The sequence below is a fragment of the Coloeus monedula genome (assembly GCF_965178545.1).
Source record: "Coloeus monedula genome assembly, chromosome: 31".
Taxonomy (NCBI): domain Eukaryota; kingdom Metazoa; phylum Chordata; class Aves; order Passeriformes; family Corvidae; genus Coloeus; species Coloeus monedula.
In genome coordinates this window covers 2,122,315-2,138,008 of record NC_138811.1, presented here as the reverse complement: position 1 = coordinate 2,138,008, position 15,694 = coordinate 2,122,315, and positions in this window count along the sequence as shown.

Here is a 15,694-nt window from a genome sequence, read left to right as displayed (position 1 = left end):
GCAGCTGCTTGTCAAGAAAAACTCCTAGAACAAAAAGCCAGTGCTGCCTTTCATAGCCCCTTTGCTGTCTAGGAACTGGAGGAAACAAGCTTGTCCTACGCACTTTCTTTCTCAACTCCATAGAGCGCAAACTCCTCTCAAGCTGGCAGAGTCTTTGGCGGAAGTGAAGCATCTCCAGCTGCACTTCAGACTGAGACATGTGCCAGGACAGGAAACATTTGCTGACCTTCCCTCTTCCCTGTTGCAACAGGATTCTCGCAGCCCAGTCACTTTCACACACCTTCGCTATCCCTGAGTCCAAGCACCTAAAGCTCCCACAGACAGACGTGTCAGGAAGGAACACGTTCCAAAAGCACTCCCTTCTCTTATCAGCATATCAATTGTGCACAACACGCTGCGGCACTGAACCTTCCTTCTCAGATAGACATGCCATCACACTTTTCACTCTTGCAGCTCGGTTGAAAAGGTCCACCAGCTGCTCCCACAAGAGCAAAAGCTTCTCAAAGTGAAAGCCAGTTCTGGGCTGCACCTTCTCCTTGCCGCATGTAAGCCACACCAAACTCACTGATGCACTCTGTCCTTCCCTTCTCAAATGAGTACACGGGGGCCATCAGGACACACCTGTGTCCCAGCAGCTGCGTGCCCAGCCGGGACCAGCAGCAGGGCTGGGGCTGCTCCCAAAGTTGCCCCGCCCCAATGCCACAGCCACACATGGGCTGAGCGGGGGCTGGATCAGGCTTTCTTGTCCACCTGCATGCCAGGAGGGAGCACAACATCTACCTGCATTCTCTGCAGCATGCCATCCTGCAGCAGAGCCATTCCCAAAGGAAGCCGTGAGCCCGTGACAAGCCAGTGCCGCAGTGGCATCCTAGCAGCACCTGTGGAAGCTGGGAGAGAGGAGCCCACCTGCAGCAGGTTCCTGCCAGCATTAATCATCCCGTGGCTTCCCACCAGGGTCTCGTTGCTTCCAAAAGGCCCCAGAGTGTCACTGTGGCCCCTCGGTTCCACCAGGTTCCGTAGCGTCACTGTGGTGTCCAGGCTTCCATCAGCTTCCATAGCGTCCCCACGGTCTCCAGGGCTCCCCGAGCTTCTGTGCTGGTGTCACAGTGGAGCCAGGCTTCCGGGTAGGTCCCCAGCATCACAAAGGCTCTCCTGGGAGCCACGGGTCACAAAGCACCGTGGCTTCTGTGCAGCCCCGCTGTGTCACAATGGCCGCTGGCTTCCACCTGCCCCCGCAGTGTCCCAGTGGGCCCGTGGCTTTAGGAGTGCGTGGCTGGCAGTTGGTGCCCCGCCAGCGGCTGGGCGAGAAGCAGCAGGGACAGCGTGCGGACAGTGCCATGGCCACTTCTGTGGCCACTCGTGTCTCTGTCCCAGGCACAGCCGTGGTGTGGAACACCGGCTCCTTTGCATGTGCAGCTGGCAGTCACGGCCTGGCGCATGGCTGCTCCCGGGGGACACCCTGGGGCAGGAGGCTGCTGCAGATTCATCCCCACACGCTGCAGCTCCTTGTCATGAGGTGCTCAGAGTGATTCTACAGGCTCTTCCCAGCAGGCACTTCTCTGGCTTAGAGCTGTTGAGCTGTCCGCGGGAATGCAAAGGCCAAGCTCGGGAGCCTTTTGTCCTGGTGCCTTTTGTGTGTGAGCAGTCCCTGCTGCCGTTGTCTTTGGATCCTGACTCTGGCAGAGGGAAGCCTTAGGATGGTGCCTAGAGCTGAGAAGGAAAGTGCAAGTTAGGGCAAAGGAGTTCATCTTGCTCTTGGAGTGTGGGTGCAAAGAGGAGTCTGCACGTGCAAGGGGAAGATGAGGGAAATCTTTTTGTCCTGACACCGTTGATTTGAGAGCAGCGAAGTTTCCAAGTTGCCTCTGCCCTTGGGCTGCTTTCGAGCTGGCCTCGCAGTGATTCCTTCTTCTGCAAGTGGGCAGCGCTATCGTGTGCTTGTTTCCATGAGCGCTGACAGTGGCCAGCAAAAAGCCAAGCGCTTGGCTGGCGCGGCTCCAGTCGTGTGCGAGCAGTGGGTGGAAGAGCTCGGCTGTGCATCCTGCCTCTTGGAGACAGAAAGGAATGTGATGCTGCATGTTGCAGGGAGGGAGGAGGAATCGTTTTTGCTGTTGGCTGTGCAGTTTCTAGGCTGCAAAAGAAAAGGCAATTCCAGCAGGGCCTCTTTCTTTAGAACCTCTTCTGTGCCATCAGCTGCTCAGCATGGAACTCCCAGCCTCTGAAATGCATCCAAAGCCCTGAAGATATGCTTTTAAAAGCTCTCAAGCTCAGTGTACCAGCTTACCCTCTCCTTTTTGCATATCCCAAACCCCCTTCCAAACATCCAGCAGCTGCTTGTCAAGAAAAACTCCTAGAACAAAAAGCCAGTGCTGCCTTTCATAGCCCCTTTGCTGTCTAGGAACTGGAGGAAACAAGCTTGTCCTACGCACTTTCTTTCTCAACTCCATAGAGCGCAAACTCCTCTCAAGCTGGCAGAGTCTTTGGCGGAAGTGAAGCATCTCCAGCTGCACTTCAGACTGAGACATGTGCCAGGACAGGAAACATTTGCTGACCTTCCCTCTTCCCTGTTGCAACAGGATTCTCGCAGCCCAGTCACTTTCACACACCTTCGCTATCCCTGAGTCCAAGCACCTAAAGCTCCCACAGACAGACGTGTCAGGAAGGAACACGTTCCAAAAGCACTCCCTTCTCTTATCAGCATATCAATTGTGCACAACACGCTGCGGCACGGAACCTTCCTTCTCAGAGAGACATGCCATCACACTTTTCACTCTTGCAGCTCGGTTGAAAAGGTCCACCAGCTGCTCCCGCAAGAGCAAAAGCTTCTCAAAGTGAAAGCCAGTTCTGGGCTGCACCTTCTCCTTGCCGCATGTAAGCCACACCAAACTCACTGATGCACTCTGTCCTTCCCTTCTCAAACGAGTACACGGGGGCCATCAGGACACACCTGTGTCCCAGCAGCTGCGTGCCCAGCCGGGACCAGCAGCAGGGCTGGGGCTGCTCCCAAAGTTGCCCCGCCCCAATGCCACAGCCACACATGGGCTGAGCGGGGGCTGGATCAGGCTTTCTTGTCCACCTGCATGCCAGGAGGGAGCACAACATCTACCTGCATTCTCTGCAGCATGCCATCCTGCGGCAGAGCCATTCCCAAAGGAAGCCGTGAGCCCGTGACAAGCCAGTGCCGCAGTGGCATCCTAGCAGCACCTGTGGAAGCTGGGAGAGAGGAGCCCACCTGCAGCAGGTTCCTGCCAGCATTAATCATCCCGTGGCTTCCCACCAGAGTCTCGTTGCTTCCAAAAGGCCCCAGAGTGTCACTGTGGCCCCTCGGTTCCACCAGCTTCCATAGTGTCACTGTGGTGTCCAGGCTTCCATCAGCTTCCATAGCGTCCCCACGGTCTCCAGGGCTCCCCGAGCTTCTGTGCTGGTGTCACAGTGGAGCCAGGCTTCCGGGTAGGTCCCCAGCATCACAAAGGCTCTCCTGGGAGCCACGGGTCACAAAGCACCGTGGCTTCTGTGCAGCCCCGCTGTGTCACAATGGCCGCTGGCTTCCACCTGCCCCCGCAGTGTCCCAGTGGGCCCGTGGCTTTAGGAGTGCGTGGCTGGCAGTTGGTGCCCCGCCAGCGGCTGGGCGAGAAGCAGCAGGGACAGCGTGCGGACAGTGCCATGGCCACTTCTGTGGCCACTCGTGTCTCTGTCCCAGGCACAGCCGTGGTGTGGAACACCGGCTCCTTTGCATGTGCAGCTGGCAGTCACGGCCTGGCGCATGGCTGCTCCCGGGGGACACCCTGGGGCAGGAGGCTGCTGCAGATTCATCCCCACACGCTGCAGCTCCTTGTCATGAGGTGCTCAGAGTGATTCTACAGGCTCTTCCCAGCAGGCACTTCTCTGGCTTAGAGCTGTTGAGCTGTCCGCGGGAATGCAAAGGCCAAGCTCGGGAGCCTTTTGTCCTGGTGCCTTTTGTGTGTGAGCAGTCCCTGGTGCCGTTGTCTTTGGATCCTGACTCTGGCAGAGGGAAGCCTTAGGATGGTGCCTAGAGCTGAGAAGGAAAGTGCAAGTTAGGGCAAAGGAGTTCATCTTGCTCTTGGAGTGTGGGTGCAAAGAGGAGTCTGCACGTGCAAGGGGAAGATGAGGGAAATCTTTTTGTCCTGACACCGTTGATTTGAGAGCAGCGAAGTTTCCAAGTTGCCTCTGCCCTTGGGCTGCTTTCGAGCTGGCCTCGCAGTGATTCCTTCTTCTGCAAGTGGGCAGCGCTATCGTGTGCTTGTTTCCATGAGCGCTGACAGTGGCCAGCAAAAAGCCAAGCGCTTGGCTGGCGCGGCTCCAGTCGTGTGCGAGCAGTGGGTGGAAGAGCTCGGCTGTGCATCCTGCCTCTTGGAGACAGAAAGGAATGTGATGCTGCATGTTGCAGGGAGGGAGGAGGAATCGTTTTTGCTGTTGGCGGTGCAGTTTCTAGGCTGCAAAAGAAAAGGCAATTCCAGCACGGCCTCTTTCTTTAGAACCTCTTCTGTGCCATCAGCTGCTCAGCATGGAACTCCCAGCCTCTGAAATGCATCCAAAGCCCTGAAGATATGCTTTTAAAAGCTCTCAAGCTCAGTGTACCAGCTTACCCTCTCCTTTTTGCATATCCCAAACCCCCTTCCAAACATCCAGCAGCTGCTTGTCAAGAAAAACTCCTAGAACAAAAAGCCAGTGCTGCCTTTCATAGCCCCTTTGCTGTCTAGGAACTGGAGGAAACAAGCTTGTCCTACGCACTTTCTTTCTCAACTCCATAGAGCGCAAACTCCTCTCAAGCTGGCAGAGTCTTTGGCGGAAGTGAAGCATCTCCAGCTGCACTTCAGACTGAGACATGTGCCAGGACAGGAAACATTTGCTGACCTTCCCTCTTCCCTGTTGCAACAGGATTCTCGCAGCCCAGTCACTTTCACACACCTTCGCTATCCCTGAGTCCAAGCACCTAAAGCTCCCACAGACAGACGTGTCAGGAAGGAACACGTTCCAAAAGCACTCCCTTCTCTTATCAGCATATCAATTGTGCACAACACGCTGCGGCACTGAACCTTCCTTCTCAGATAGACATGCCATCACACTTTTCACTCTTGCAGCTCGGTTGAAAAGGTCCACCAGCTGCTCCCACAAGAGCAAAAGCTTCTCAAAGTGAAAGCCAGTTCTGGGCTGCACCTTCTCCTTGCCGCATGTAAGCCACACCAAACTCACTGATGCACTCTGTCCTTCCCTTCTCAAATGAGTACACGGGGGCCATCAGGACACACCTGTGTCCCAGCAGCTGCGTGCCCAGCCGGGACCAGCAGCAGGGCTGGGGCTGCTCCCAAAGTTGCCCCGCCCCAATGCCACAGCCACACATGGGCTGAGCGGGGGCTGGATCAGGCTTTCTTGTCCACCTGCATGCCAGGAGGGAGCACAACATCTACCTGCATTCTCTGCAGCATGCCATCCTGCAGCAGAGCCATTCCCAAAGGAAGCCGTGAGCCCGTGACAAGCCAGTGCCGCAGTGGCATCCTAGCAGCACCTGTGGAAGCTGGGAGAGAGGAGCCCACCTGCAGCAGGTTCCTGCCAGCATTAATCATCCCGTGGCTTCCCACCAGGGTCTCGTTGCTTCCAAAAGGCCCCAGAGTGTCACTGTGGCCCCTCGGTTCCACCAGGTTCCGTAGCGTCACTGTGGTGTCCAGGCTTCCATCAGCTTCCATAGCGTCCCCACGGTCTCCAGGGCTCCCCGAGCTTCTGTGCTGGTGTCACAGTGGAGCCAGGCTTCCGGGTAGGTCCCCAGCATCACAAAGGCTCTCCTGGGAGCCACGGGTCACAAAGCACCGTGGCTTCTGTGCAGCCCCGCTGTGTCACAATGGCCGCTGGCTTCCACCTGCCCCCGCAGTGTCCCAGTGGGCCCGTGGCTTTAGGAGTGCGTGGCTGGCAGTTGGTGCCCCGCCAGCGGCTGGGCGAGAAGCAGCAGGGACAGCGTGCGGACAGTGCCATGGCCACTTCTGTGGCCACTCGTGTCTCTGTCCCAGGCACAGCCGTGGTGTGGAACACCGGCTCCTTTGCATGTGCAGCTGGCAGTCACGGCCTGGCGCATGGCTGCTCCCGGGGGACACCCTGGGGCAGGAGGCTGCTGCAGATTCATCCCCACACGCTGCAGCTCCTTGTCATGAGGTGCTCAGAGTGATTCTACAGGCTCTTCCCAGCAGGCACTTCTCTGGCTTAGAGCTGTTGAGCTGTCCGCGGGAATGCAAAGGCCAAGCTCGGGAGCCTTTTGTCCTGGTGCCTTTTGTGTGTGAGCAGTCCCTGGTGCCGTTGTCTTTGGATCCTGACTCTGGCAGAGGGAAGCCTTAGGATGGTGCCTAGAGCTGAGAAGGAAAGTGCAAGTTAGGGCAAAGGAGTTCATCTTGCTCTTGGAGTGTGGGTGCAAAGAGGAGTCTGCACGTGCAAGGGGAAGATGAGGGAAATCTTTTTGTCCTGACACCGTTGATTTGAGAGCAGCGAAGTTTCCAAGTTGCCTCTGCCCTTGGGCTGCTTTCGAGCTGGCCTCGCAGTGATTCCTTCTTCTGCAAGTGGGCAGCGCTATCGTGTGCTTGTTTCCATGAGCGCTGACAGTGGCCAGCAAAAAGCCAAGCGCTTGGCTGGCGCGGCCCCAGTCGTGTGCGAGCAGTGGGTGGAAGAGCTCGGCTGTGCATCCTGCCTCTTGGAGACAGAAAGGAATGTGATGCTGCATGTTGCAGGGAGGGAGGAGGAATCGTTTTTGCTGTTGGCGGTGCAGTTTCTAGGCTGCAAAAGAAAAGGCAATTCCAGCACGGCCTCTTTCTTTAGAACCTCTTCTGTGCCATCAGCTGCTCAGCATGGAACTCCCAGCCTCTGAAATGCATCCAAAGCCCTGAAGATATGCTTTTGCTCTCAAGCTCAGTGTACCAGCTTACCCTCTCCTTTTTGCATATCCCAAACCCCCTTCCAAACATCCAGCAGCTGCTTGTCAAGAAAAACTCCTAGAACAAAAAGCCAGTGCTGCCTTTCATAGCCCCTTTGCTGTCTAGGAACTGGAGGAAACAAGCTTGTCCTACGCACTTTCTTTCTCAACTCCATAGAGCGCAAACTCCTCTCAAGCTGGCAGAGTCTTTGGCGGAAGTGAAGCATCTCCAGCTGCACTTCAGACTGAGACATGTGCCAGGACAGGAAACATTTGCTGACCTTCCCTCTTCCCTGTTGCAACAGGATTCTCGCAGCCCAGTCACTTTCACACACCTTCGCTATCCCTGAGTCCAAGCACCTAAAGCTCCCACAGACAGACGTGTCAGGAAGGAACACGTTCCAAAAGCACTCCCTTCTCTTATCAGCATATCAATTGTGCACAACACGCTGCGGCACTGAACCTTCCTTCTCAGATAGACATGCCATCACACTTTTCACTCTTGCAGCTCGGTTGAAAAGGTCCACCAGCTGCTCCCACAAGAGCAAAAGCTTCTCAAAGTGAAAGCCAGTTCTGGGCTGCACCTTCTCCTTGCCGCATGTAAGCCACACCAAACTCACTGATGCACTCTGTCCTTCCCTTCTCAAATGAGTACACGGGGGCCATCAGGACACACCTGTGTCCCAGCAGCTGCGTGCCCAGCCGGGACCAGCAGCAGGGCTGGGGCTGCTCCCAAAGTTGCCCCGCCCCAATGCCACAGCCACACATGGGCTGAGCGGGGGCTGGATCAGGCTTTCTTGTCCACCTGCATGCCAGGAGGGAGCACAACATCTACCTGCATTCTCTGCAGCATGCCATCCTGCAGCAGAGCCATTCCCAAAGGAAGCCGTGAGCCCGTGACAAGCCAGTGCCGCAGTGGCATCCTAGCAGCACCTGTGGAAGCTGGGAGAGAGGAGCCCACCTGCAGCAGGTTCCTGCCACCATTAATCATCCCGTGGCTTCCCACCAGAGTCTCGTTGCTTCCAAAAGGCCCCAGAGTGTCACTGTGGGCCCTCGGTTCCACCAGGTTCCGTAGCGTCACTGTGGTGTCCAGGCTTCCATCAGCTTCCATAGCGTCCCCACGGTCTCCAGGGCTCCCCGAGCTTCTGTGCTGGTGTCACAGTGGAGCCAGGCTTCCGGGTAGGTCCCCAGCATCACAAAGGCTCTCCTGGGAGCCACGGGTCACAAAGCACCGTGGCTTCTGTGCAGCCCCGCTGTGTCACAATGGCCGCTGGCTTCCACCTGCCCCCGCAGTGTCCCAGTGGGCCCGTGGCTTTAGGAGTGCGTGGCTGGCAGTTGGTGCCCCGCCAGCGGCTGGGCGAGAAGCAGCAGGGACAGCGTGCGGACAGTGCCATGGCCACTTCTGTGGCCACTCGTGTCTCTGTCCCAGGCACAGCCGTGGTGTGGAACACCGGCTCCTTTGCATGTGCAGCTGGCAGTCACGGCCTGGCGCATGGCTGCTCCCGGGGGACACCCTGGGGCAGGAGGCTGCTGCAGATTCATCCCCACACGCTGCAGCTCCTTGTCATGAGGTGCTCAGAGTGATTCTACAGGCTCTTCCCAGCAGGCACTTCTCTGGCTTAGAGCTGTTGAGCTGTCCGCGGGAATGCAAAGGCCAAGCTCGGGAGCCTTTTGTCCTGGTGCCTTTTGTGTGTGAGCAGTCCCTGGTGCCGTTGTCTTTGGATCCTGACTCTGGCAGAGGGAAGCCTTAGGATGGTGCCTAGAGCTGAGAAGGAAAGTGCAAGTTAGGGCAAAGGAGTTCATCTTGCTCTTGGAGTGTGGGTGCAAAGAGGAGTCTGCACGTGCAAGGGGAAGATGAGGGAAATCTTTTTGTCCTGACACCGTTGATTTGAGAGCAGCGAAGTTTCCAAGTTGCCTCTGCCCTTGGGCTGCTTTCGAGCTGGCCTCGCAGTGATTCCTTCTTCTGCAAGTGGGCAGCGCTATCGTGTGCTTGTTTCCATGAGCGCTGACAGTGGCCAGCAAAAAGCCAAGCGCTTGGCTGGCGCGGCTCCAGTCGTGTGCGAGCAGTGGGTGGAAGAGCTCGGCTGTGCATCCTGCCTCTTGGAGACAGAAAGGAATGTGATGCTGCATGTTGCAGGGAGGGAGGAGGAATCGTTTTTGCTGTTGGCGGTGCAGTTTCTAGGCTGCAAAAGAAAAGGCAATTCCAGCACGGCCTCTTTCTTTAGAACCTCTTCTGTGCCATCAGCTGCTCAGCATGGAACTCCCAGCCTCTGAAATGCATCCAAAGCCCTGAAGATATGCTTTTGCTCTCAAGCTCAGTGTACCAGCTTACCCTCTCCTTTTTGCATATCCCAAACCCCCTTCCAAACATCCAGCAGCTGCTTGTCAAGAAAAACTCCTAGAACAAAAAGCCAGTGCTGCCTTTCATAGCCCCTTTGCTGTCTAGGAACTGGAGGAAACAAGCTTGTCCTACGCACTTTCTTTCTCAACTCCATAGAGCGCAAACTCCTCTCAAGCTGGCAGAGTCTTTGGCGGAAGTGAAGCATCTCCAGCTGCACTTCAGACTGAGACATGTGCCAGGACAGGAAACATTTGCTGACCTTCCCTCTTCCCTGTTGCAACAGGATTCTCGCAGCCCAGTCACTTTCACACACCTTCGCTATCCCTGAGTCCAAGCACCTAAAGCTCCCACAGACAGACGTGTCAGGAAGGAACACGTTCCAAAAGCACTCCCTTCTCTTATCAGCATATCAATTGTGCACAACACGCTGCGGCACTGAACCTTCCTTCTCAGATAGACATGCCATCACACTTTTCACTCTTGCAGCTCGGTTGAAAAGGTCCACCAGCTGCTCCCACAAGAGCAAAAGCTTCTCAAAGTGAAAGCCAGTTCTGGGCTGCACCTTCTCCTTGCCGCATGTAAGCCACACCAAACTCACTGATGCACTCTGTCCTTCCCTTCTCAAATGAGTACACGGGGGCCATCAGGACACACCTGTGTCCCAGCAGCTGCGTGCCCAGCCGGGACCAGCAGCAGGGCTGGGGCTGCTCCCAAAGTTGCCCCGCCCCAATGCCACAGCCACACATGGGCTGAGCGGGGGCTGGATCAGGCTTTCTTGTCCACCTGCATGCCAGGAGGGAGCACAACATCTACCTGCATTCTCTGCAGCATGCCATCCTGCGGCAGAGCCATTCCCAAAGGAAGCCGTGAGCCCGTGACAAGCCAGTGCCGCAGTGGCATCCTAGCAGCACCTGTGGAAGCTGGGAGAGAGGAGCCCACCTGCAGCAGGTTCCTGCCAGCATTAATCATCCCGTGGCTTCCCACCAGAGTCTCGTTGCTTCCAAAAGGCCCCAGAGTGTCACTGTGGCCCCTCGGTTCCACCAGCTTCCATAGTGTCACTGTGGTGTCCAGGCTTCCATCAGCTTCCATAGCGTCCCCACGGTCTCCAGGGCTCCCCGAGCTTCTGTGCTGGTGTCACACTGGAGCCAGGCTTCCGGGTAGGTCCCCAGCATCACAAAGGCTCTCCTGGGAGCCACGGGTCACAAAGCACCGTGGCTTCTGTGCAGCCCCGCTGTGTCACAATGGCCGCTGGCTTCCACCTGCCCCCGCAGTGTCCCAGTGGGCCCGTGGCTTTAGGAGTGCGTGGCTGGCAGTTGGTGCCCCGCCAGCGGCTGGGCGAGAAGCAGCAGGGACAGCGTGCGGACAGTGCCATGGCCACTTCTGTGGCCACTCGTGTCTCTGTCCCAGGCACAGCCGTGGTGTGGAACACCGGCTCCTTTGCATGTGCAGCTGGCAGTCACGGCCTGGCGCATGGCTGCTCCCGGGGGACACCCTGGGGCAGGAGGCTGCTGCAGATTCATCCCCACACGCTGCAGCTCCTTGTCATGAGGTGCTCAGAGTGATTCTACAGGCTCTTCCCAGCAGGCACTTCTCTGGCTTAGAGCTGTTGAGCTGTCCGCGGGAATGCAAAGGCCAAGCTCGGGAGCCTTTTGTCCTGGTGCCTTTTGTGTGTGAGCAGTCCCTGGTGCCGTTGTCTTTGGATCCTGACTCTGGCAGAGGGAAGCCTTAGGATGGTGCCTAGAGCTGAGAAGGAAAGTGCAAGTTAGGGCAAAGGAGTTCATCTTGCTCTTGGAGTGTGGGTGCAAAGAGGAGTCTGCACGTGCAAGGGGAAGATGAGGGAAATCGTTTTGTCCTGACACCGTTGATTTGAGAGCAGCGAAGTTTCCAAGTTGCCTCTGCCCTTGGGCTGCTTTCGAGCTGGCCTCGCAGTGATTCCTTCTTCTGCAAGTGGGCAGCGCTATCGTGTGCTTGTTTCCATGAGCGCTGACAGTGGCCAGCAAAAAGCCAAGCGCTTGGCTGGCGCGGCTCCAGTCGTGTGCGAGCAGTGGGTGGAAGAGCTCGGCTGTGCATCCTGCCTCTTGGAGACAGAAAGGAATGTGATGCTGCATGTTGCAGGGAGGGAGGAGGAATCGTTTTTGCTGTTGGCGGTGCAGTTTCTAGGCTGCAAAAGAAAAGGCAATTCCAGCACGGCCTCTTTCTTTAGAACCTCTTCTGTGCCATCAGCTGCTCAGCATGGAACTCCCAGCCTCTGAAATGCATCCAAAGCCCTGAAGATATGCTTTTGCTCTCAAGCTCAGTGTACCAGCTTACCCTCTCCTTTTTGCATATCCCAAACCCCCTTCCAAACATCCAGCAGCTGCTTGTCAAGAAAAACTCCTAGAACAAAAAGCCAGTGCTGCCTTTCATAGCCCCTTTGCTGTCTAGGAACTGGAGGAAACAAGCTTGTCCTACGCACTTTCTTTCTCAACTCCATAGAGCGCAAACTCCTCTCAAGCTGGCAGAGTCTTTGGCGGAAGTGAAGCATCTCCAGCTGCACTTCAGACTGAGACATGTGCCAGGACAGGAAACATTTGCTGACCTTCCCTCTTCCCTGTTGCAACAGGATTCTCGCAGCCCAGTCACTTTCACACACCTTCGCTATCCCTGAGTCCAAGCACCTAAAGCTCCCACAGACAGACGTGTCAGGAAGGAACACGTTCCAAAAGCACTCCCTTCTCTTATCAGCATATCAATTGTGCACAACACGCTGCGGCACTGAACCTTCCTTCTCAGATAGACATGCCATCACACTTTTCACTCTTGCAGCTCGGTTGAAAAGGTCCACCAGCTGCTCCCACAAGAGCAAAAGCTTCTCAAAGTGAAAGCCAGTTCTGGGCTGCACCTTCTCCTTGCCGCATGTAAGCCACACCAAACTCACTGATGCACTCTGTCCTTCCCTTCTCAAATGAGTACACGGGGGCCATCAGGACACACCTGTGTCCCAGCAGCTGCGTGCCCAGCCGGGACCAGCAGCAGGGCTGGGGCTGCTCCCAAAGTTGCCCCGCCCCAATGCCACAGCCACACATGGGCTGAGCGGGGGCTGGATCAGGCTTTCTTGTCCACCTGCATGCCAGGAGGGAGCACAACATCTACCTGCATTCTCTGCAGCATGCCATCCTGCAGCAGAGCCATTCCCAAAGGAAGCCGTGAGCCCGTGACAAGCCAGTGCCGCAGTGGCATCCTAGCAGCACCTGTGGAAGCTGGGAGAGAGGAGCCCACCTGCAGCAGGTTCCTGCCAGCATTAATCATCCCGTGGCTTCCCACCAGGGTCTCGTTGCTTCCAAAAGGCCCCAGAGTGTCACTGTGGCCCCTCGGTTCCACCAGGTTCCGTAGCGTCACTGTGGTGTCCAGGCTTCCATCAGCTTCCATAGCGTCCCCACGGTCTCCAGGGCTCCCCGAGCTTCTGTGCTGGTGTCACAGTGGAGCCAGGCTTCCGGGTAGGTCCCCAGCATCACAAAGGCTCTCCTGGGAGCCACGGGTCACAAAGCACCGTGGCTTCTGTGCAGCCCCGCTGTGTCACAATGGCCGCTGGCTTCCACCTGCCCCCGCAGTGTCCCAGTGGGCCCGTGGCTTTAGGAGTGCGTGGCTGGCAGTTGGTGCCCCGCCAGCGGCTGGGCGAGAAGCAGCAGGGACAGCGTGCGGACAGTGCCATGGCCACTTCTGTGGCCACTCGTGTCTCTGTCCCAGGCACAGCCGTGGTGTGGAACACCGGCTCCTTTGCATGTGCAGCTGGCAGTCACGGCCTGGCGCATGGCTGCTCCCGGGGGACACCCTGGGGCAGGAGGCTGCTGCAGATTCATCCCCACACGCTGCAGCTCCTTGTCATGAGGTGCTCAGAGTGATTCTACAGGCTCTTCCCAGCAGGCACTTCTCTGGCTTAGAGCTGTTGAGCTGTCCGCGGGAATGCAAAGGCCAAGCTCGGGAGCCTTTTGTCCTGGTGCCTTTTGTGTGTGAGCAGTCCCTGGTGCCGTTGTCTTTGGATCCTGACTCTGGCAGAGGGAAGCCTTAGGATGGTGCCTAGAGCTGAGAAGGAAAGTGCAAGTTAGGGCAAAGGAGTTCATCTTGCTCTTGGAGTGTGGGTGCAAAGAGGAGTCTGCACGTGCAAGGGGAAGATGAGGGAAATCTTTTTGTCCTGACACCGTTGATTTGAGAGCAGCGAAGTTTCCAAGTTGCCTCTGCCCTTGGGCTGCTTTCGAGCTGGCCTCGCAGTGATTCCTTCTTCTGCAAGTGGGCAGCGCTATCGTGTGCTTGTTTCCATGAGCGCTGACAGTGGCCAGCAAAAAGCCAAGCGCTTGGCTGGCGCGGCTCCAGTCGTGTGCGAGCAGTGGGTGGAAGAGCTCGGCTGTGCATCCTGCCTCTTGGAGACAGAAAGGAATGTGATGCTGCATGTTGCAGGGAGGGAGGAGGAATCGTTTTTGCTGTTGGCGGTGCAGTTTCTAGGCTGCAAAAGAAAAGGCAATTCCAGCACGGCCTCTTTCTTTAGAACCTCTTCTGTGCCATCAGCTGCTCAGCATGGAACTCCCAGCCTCTGAAATGCATCCAAAGCCCTGAAGATATGCTTTTAAAAGCTCTCAAGCTCAGTGTACCAGCTTACCCTCTCCTTTTTGCATATCCCAAACCCCCTTCCAAACATCCAGCAGCTGCTTGTCAAGAAAAACTCCTAGAACAAAAAGCCAGTGCTGCCTTTCATAGCCCCTTTGCTGTCTAGGAACTGGAGGAAACAAGCTTGTCCTACGCACTTTCTTTCTCAACTCCATAGAGCGCAAACTCCTCTCAAGCTGGCAGAGTCTTTGGCGGAAGTGAAGCATCTCCAGCTGCACTTCAGACTGAGACATGTGCCAGGACAGGAAACATTTGCTGACCTTCCCTCTTCCCTGTTGCAACAGGATTCTCGCAGCCCAGTCACTTTCACACACCTTCGCTATCCCTGAGTCCAAGCACCTAAAGCTCCCACAGACAGACGTGTCAGGAAGGAACACGTTCCAAAAGCACTCCCTTCTCTTATCAGCATATCAATTGTGCACAACACGCTGCGGCACTGAACCTTCCTTCTCAGATAGACATGCCATCACACTTTTCACTCTTGCAGCTCGGTTGAAAAGGTCCACCAGCTGCTCCCACAAGAGCAAAAGCTTCTCAAAGTGAAAGCCAGTTCTGGGCTGCACCTTCTCCTTGCCGCATGTAAGCCACACCAAACTCACTGATGCACTCTGTCCTTCCCTTCTCAAATGAGTACACGGGGGCCATCAGGACACACCTGTGTCCCAGCAGCTGCGTGCCCAGCCGGGACCAGCAGCAGGGCTGGGGCTGCTCCCAAAGTTGCCCCGCCCCAATGCCACAGCCACACATGGGCTGAGCGGGGGCTGGATCAGGCTTTCTTGTCCACCTGCATGCCAGGAGGGAGCACAACATCTACCTGCATTTTCTGCAGCATGCCATCCTGCGGCAGAGCCATTCCCAAAGGAAGCCGTGAGCCCATGACAAGCCAGTGCCGCAGTGGCATCCTAGCAGCACCTGTGGAAGCTGGGAGAGAGGAGCCCACCTGCAGCAGGTTCCTGCCAGCATTAATCATCCCGTGGCTTCCCACCAGAGTCTCGTTGCTTCCAAAAGGCCCCAGAGTGTCACTGTGGCCCCTCGGTTCCACCAGCTTCCATAGTGTCACTGTGGTGTCCAGGCTTCCATCAGCTTCCATAGCGTCCCCACGGTCTCCAGGGCTCCCCGAGCTTCTGTGCTGGTGTCACAGTGGAGCCAGGCTTCCGGGTAGGTCCCCAGCATCACAAAGGCTCTCCTGGGAGCCACGGGTCACAAAGCACCGTGGCTTCTGTGCAGCCCCGCTGTGTCACAATGGCCGCTGGCTTCCACCAGCCCCCGCAGTGTCCCAGTGGGCCCGTGGCTTTAGGAGTGCGTGGCTGGCAGTTGGTGCCCCGCCAGCGGCTGGGCGAGAAGCAGCAGGGACAGCGTGCGGACAGTGCCATGGCCACTTCTGTGGCCACTCGTGTCTCTGTCCCAGGCACAGCCGTGGTGTGGAACACCGGCTCCTTTGCATGTGCAGCTGGCAGTCACGGCCTGGCGCATGGCTGCTCCCGGGGGACACCCTGGGGCAGGAGGCTGCTGCAGATTCATCCCCACACGCTGCAGCTCCTTGTCATGAGGTGCTCAGAGTGATTCTACAGGCTCTTCCCAGCAGGCACTTCTCTGGCTTAGAGCTGTTGAGCTGTCCGCGGGAATGCAAAGGCCAAGCTCGGGAGCCTTTTGTCCTGGTGCCTTTTGTGTGTGAGCAGTCCCTGCTGCCGTTGTCTTTGGATCCTGACTCTGGCAGAGGGAAGCCTTAGGATGGTGCCTAGAGCTGAGAAGGAAAGTGCAAGTTAGGGCAAAGGAGTTCATCTTGCTCTTGGAGTGTGGGT